We start from the raw sequence: 6,000 nt of genomic DNA, 5'->3' as shown, positions 1-6,000 counted from the left end.
GCTAATTCCCCTGGGGTAATTGGCTTGTTCCTGGACTGACATTGCTATTTTTTAAGAAGCTAGATTCTTCTACCATAAGGGAGGAGTAGAGCAGAAACCAGGTAAGAGGAAAGTAAATGCTGCTCGCTGGAGGGGATATGCTGGGGGCAGTCCTGGCAAGGGGCAGAGCAGGAAGCAGGGAAAGCAGAAGCTCCAGAAAGCTGTGTCACTGTGGAAGTGACAGATTAACAGTAATTACAGCCAGGCCACCAGGGTCAGGTGCTGGGTCTGTTAAGTCTGGGTGAGTCCTGTTTTTTTTGCTGAGCTCGTGGTCTATATATGCTTACTATACAGGGTATCCCAAAAGAATACACTTTTAAACTTTAATAGCTTAGTTCAATAGCTACTAAATAGCTCTTGCTAGTCATTTAATAATATTATTAAATAAATATAAAATTGTTATAAATTGTATATGATATATTATTATACATATTATACAGAATACTATATGTTAATATAGTGTATAGGATATAATCTATTGGATATCTAAATTATTGTATATTACCAATTATATTATTATAAATTATTATTATATATTTAATCTATTAAAGCTACACTGACATTTGAGATACTGTGTGTATGTGTGTGTGTGTGTGTGTGTGTGTGTGTACACATACCTATATTTGTCTCCCATTAGAATTTAAACTACTTGAAAGTAGAGATTGTTTCATTCTTTTTCTTTGTATCTCCAGCAATCAACTGGTCAATAAACATTTATTAAATGCCTACTATTTTGCCAGGCACTGTGTTAAGCATGAGGATACAAAAAGAGGGAAAAAAGACAGCTACTGACCTCAAGGAGCACATGACCTAATGTGGGAGACAAGAGGCAAGCAGATAATTGGCAGAAGGGTTAGGGAAGGCTTCCTCTAGAAGGGGGGATTTGAGTTGGGATGGAAAGGAAGCCAGAGAGGTCAGGAGGCAGAATGAAGGAGGGCCAGCATTCCAGGCATGGGGGACAACCATAGAAAATTCCCAGAGTGAAAGATGGAATATCTTGTTCATGGAACAGCCTAGAGGCCAGTGTCACTGAATCAGAGTAAGGTGGTAGGGAGTTAAGACTAAAAAGGCAGAGGGCCATGGGTAGATTATGAAGGTCTTTGAGTGTCAAACAGAGGATTTTGTCTTTGATCCTGGAGGCAATAGGGAGCCACTGGAGTTTATTGAGTAGGGGAGTGACATAGTTAGACTTTCACTTTAGGAAAACCACTTTGCTGGTTGAATCACTGAGTGGCAACCTCTAGCATAGTGCCTAGAACATAGCAGGTGTTCAATAAATACTTGTTGATTGATTGAATTCTAATTTGTCATTCAGCATATTAGTGCTCCTTTCTAGCTTTGCATCATTGACAAATAAAGTGTACATTTATGTCCTCATTCATATTATTGGTAAAAATATTTGGGTCAAGTATAGAGCTGTGAATCAGTCCCATAAAGATATTCTTTTAAGGTTAGATGCATTAATCAACATTTTTAAAAGCATAGTTATTTAACAAGTTACACATTCAATTAAATGTACTGTCTTTGAAACTTCTTTTTTTTAATTGACCTTTTGCTTTTATATTACCTTAATTTCTAAATAAATTTCTTCCCTTCCTTAACTCAGAGAACTATCTTTTGCAACTAGAATAAAAAAAGAGAGAGAGAAACAGAAAACAAGTCATTAAGGTTGACCGACATATCAACTAAGACAGATGGAATTTGAACCCAGACCAGTAAGCAATGCTCTACTCCATCCATCATGGCTTACCTCTTCTTCAGAATCAGTCTTGGTGATTATAATTACCCAGTGGTCCATTTCTTTGGTTGTTGTTCTTTCTCTTTCTATTATTCATCCAACCTACCTTTTACATCTTGTCCATAAGGATACCAGGGGAGACTCTGAGAAGCATATTGCTGAAATTGACACTTTAGGATGTCCACTCTAGAGAATCTCTCACCTGCTGATCTTATAGTCCTACTAAAATAAACCAGTCTATTTGGCATGACTCATCTTTTTTGTGAACTCATGCTGACTCATGATGATCACTGCTTCCCATTCTAAGATCCTGAAAGCATTTGTTTAGAAATTCATTAGAGAATTTTGCTGTGGATTGATGTACAACTTACAAGTATTGGTTTTTGTTTTGTTTTTACCAAATCTGCTTTTGGAAAAATGGGACCACACTGGGCCATCTGCAGTACTCTTGTATTCTTCTTGATTTTTCCTGGTTATTTAAAGATTACTAACAATGACTCTGAGGTGATGTGTGCAAATTCTTTCAATACTTTGAAATACACCCATGTGAAAATCCAATGGAACCTTTAGGATTATCCATTCAACAAGCAGCCAACCACTCTATTATCAGGTAGTTGTTGTATAATGGAAAAAATATGGAATTCGGAATTAGATGACCTACACTGTAGTCCTGGCTCTGCCACTCACCTATATGACCTTTAGGCAAGTCACAGATGCAATGGGACTTCATCTCTTCGTCTTTAAAATCAGGTTTGCCGTAAATTATTTCTGAGTTCCTCTCCTAGGATCCTTGCCCCATGACTGGTTTAACTTTTTCCTTTTTGAAGATGCTTATCCTTACTGGGAAAGATAGAAGCAAAATAAAAATTGAGTAGTACTGCTATCTCTGTTAATATTCATGCAGTATGCCCTCTGGAGTTTCATTAATGATTAACGTTAAATTAACTCACTGATGTTTGCAAATCACTTTTTTTTTAGGCTAGGAAGAATCATTATGAGATAACAACAGAACTAGAAAACACAAAATGTCAAAGCTGAAAGAAACATTAAAATACAGAATGTTGGAGATGAAAGGAATGTTACAACATAGCATGTCAGGACTAGAAGATACTTTATTTTTTTATATATCACTCCTTTTTCCTTTTTTTGTTTATTAATTATCATCATCTGTGTGTATACACACATATATATTTACTTATTAAAAATTAAAGTTTTCTTAGAAGGCTCTAAGAAAGTGTCTCCCAAGGGCAGCTAGGTGGCACAGTGAGTAGAGCACCGGCTCTGGAGTCAGGAAGACCTGAGTTCAAATCCAGCCTCAGACACATGGCACATGTACTAGCCGTGTGACCTTGGGCAAGTCACTTAACCCCAATTGCCCTGCCAAAAAGAAAAAAAAGTGTCTCCCATTTTATGTTAAGATCATATAGGAATTTTTGATAACTAACTAAATGCAACTAAATGCAACTAAACTGAACTATGTATTTTAATAATGACATGTAGAGTAATTTAAACTTCATAACTCTACAAAAATTTTCCAAGGTGCTATTGTTAGAGAAATAGTTCCATACTTAATGGACTCAAGAAAGCCCATTGTACAGCTTTCCCTTTTTATATTAGGTCTTTATACATTCTCTTTGGTAATTGACTTAATACTTACTTTAGTTATTTTTCTCTGTTACAGGAAAAAAAAAGCTTAGCCAATTTTGAAAAATGTATTTTAGCAAGTTTTAAAATTCTAAAATCCTCCAGAGACTGCAAAGAACTTTTACATACATTATCTCATTTGAGACATTTGACATTTGAACCTCACAACAACCTTGGCAGGGGGTAGGTACTACATATATTATTGTCCCTACTTTACAGATAAGGAAACTGAGGTTCTGACCTATGGTCAGTCGGCTAACAAGCCACAGAGGATCTGAACCCAGATCTTCCTAACTGTAACTCTGGCATTCTTCACTATGCCAATATGTTCATCCCTTCTTTCTTTGTTCATTTTTCCATTCTAAGTGCAATTAGGGGAGTTCTTTTTGCTGTCTTGAAGACAGTTAACTCAGAACTTTTTTTTGGAGGCCATTGCGATTAAGTCCTTGCCCAGGATCACACAGCTAGTAAGTGTCTGAGGTCAGATTTGAACTCTGGTCCTCCTGACTCCAAGACCAGTGTTCTATCCCCTTGGTCACCTAGCTGCCCCCAGAATTTTTTTTTAAGATTCCTACTGTCAGCCCCCACCAGAGCCCGATTAGGACAAAAGTGACAAGAAGGAAAAAACAACTCATACCATTATGTTTTATTGGAGGGCAAAGTTCAGAATAATTAATAACCCTTAGTCATAGAGAAGAAACTCTATTCTCTCAAAAGAAAAAAACTAATATGACACTTTGACATGTTTTGCATACCAAATAAACTTTCAGGCATAACTTTATAAGTTCTAAAGTAGAAGCACTTCAGCCTAAATCATTCCTTCATAGACATGCCAAACTTTTAGAGTTTCTTAGGAAAATAAGCATTTTTTAAAATTTCACTTTAAAGTCCGAGTGAAAGTAAACAAGCTGTTTCTTAGTGCAGAATGGACTATTGTGGACTCTTGAATAGATAGTCTATATTTCAAAGGGCAGTGTTGATAATGGATGAGTTTTGCTGCCCACTGACTAACAGGATATTAGTGGGTGGCATTGGGGAGTGGTTCAATACCTGGGGCAAGGGATCACTGGAGGAGGAGCTGGCAGGTGCTGAGGTTCAAATCCCTTTGATAAAAATCTGTATTTATATCCTCAGCTAAAAAGAGTTCAAAAAGAGATTTAGAGAAGTAAAGCTAAGTAAAGGCCTCCAGCGAGGGAATTAAAAAAATTATTTAGGTCCCTTGTGATTTCAGGAGCTCCCCCCACTCCCAAAGAACAACAAACTGCTTTTATAGTCTTCTTGCCCAAAGCGTCCAATGGTGGGTTCTAGACCAATCTGGGTTTAAAGTTAATTCAGACTTGCTCAGGTCTGTACTCTAGCTTCTTCCATCACATCCCAACTAATGTTATGGGAGGAACCCCCCAGGTCCTTCCAATAGGCCTCCCCAGGTCCACCAATATCTTGGCCCATTTACTCCAGCCGCCCACAATGGGCCCGAGGCCTGGCATAATATGTCCTCAATTTAACCCTTTGGGTTTGTCACCCACCGTTCCCCAACTCTGATCCCTCCACTCCAGGCAATCTGAATTCCTTAGGCTTAGGAATGTGTCTTACACTTTCCCACCTCCTTACCCTTTTCTCATGCTGTGTCCCCTGCCTGAAATACCTTCCTGGCATCCTCTAAGAAGAAGAATACTTCCTCGGATTATCTCCTTTCAAGACCTAGCCTCTCTGTTACCTTCTCGGAAAACTCCAGCTGGAAGTAATCTCTGTCTTTTCTTGTATCTATCACACTTGCTATGTATAGTTGTGTTTCACAGAGTCTTAGTGTCAAAAAGGGCTTCAAAATCCATCAAACCCAAACTGTACCTGAATAAGATTCTCCTCTCTAGCATCCTCAATAGGTGGTCATCCACCCCTTGACTGAAGATCACTAACAAGGGGGCTCCTACTACATCCTCAAGTAGGGCATTCCACTTCAGGTTAGCTTTCATTGTTAGGAAGTGGAGAGGAATCTATTCTTGCTTAGCTATGAGTTGGACTGGATGACCTCTGAGTTCTGCTCCAGCTTTGAGGTCTTAACTTTTCTCTTCTATGGAGAATAATTTTGAGGCTGAAAAGTATAGCTCAAAAATGACTAATAAAGAGTGGAAACCCAAGGTAAATGAGAAGATGGTCACAGAGCATACAGTTGCCCTCAATGCATTCAAGTCCCCAGCCCTTGAGGAGTGACATCCCAGGTTACTGAAGGAACTTATGGTTGGGATTGTTGAGCTATTGTGAGTGATCTTAGAAAAATATTGGAGCATCGAGGTGGGGGTGATGGTGCCATGGGACCAGATACAATCAAATATTGGGCCATTTTCAAAATCCACCAAGCTCTAGGCTGGTGAGCTTGGCTGATTTCTGGCAATACTTAAATGATCTCTGAGCACTTAGAAGTGAGGATGGTAATCATTATAAGTCATCATGGAGTCAGTGAATCACAGAATCTTAGGGTTACAAAGAACTCAGAAGCCATCTAGTTGAACCTGTCTTTGATGATTTCCCTCTATCTGATGAATGGGCGTTCCATCTTTGCTTAAAGACCGTAAGCAAGG

The 6,000-nt window shown here is 38.5% G+C and overlaps 1 protein-coding gene across 1 annotated transcript in view; it reads left to right on the top strand.

Annotated features, from left to right (window-relative positions):
* The first annotated feature begins 205 nt into the window (after positions 1-205).
* The window catches only part of ABCC2 (ATP binding cassette subfamily C member 2), an 85,201-nt gene continuing 79,406 nt past the window's right edge, over positions 206-6,000 (top strand). Inside the window, exon 1 of the mRNA XM_036737242.1 lies at positions 206-280. The gene's annotated coding sequence lies outside the window, so the exon portion shown is untranslated. The remainder of the gene's footprint in view (positions 281-6,000) is intronic.

This window comes from Trichosurus vulpecula, chromosome 8, assembly GCF_011100635.1.
Source record: "Trichosurus vulpecula isolate mTriVul1 chromosome 8, mTriVul1.pri, whole genome shotgun sequence".
NCBI lineage: Eukaryota > Metazoa > Chordata > Mammalia > Diprotodontia > Phalangeridae > Trichosurus > Trichosurus vulpecula.
The sequence above is the reverse complement of the archived record's forward strand: the minus strand, read 5'-3'. Positions and strand labels throughout refer to the sequence as shown.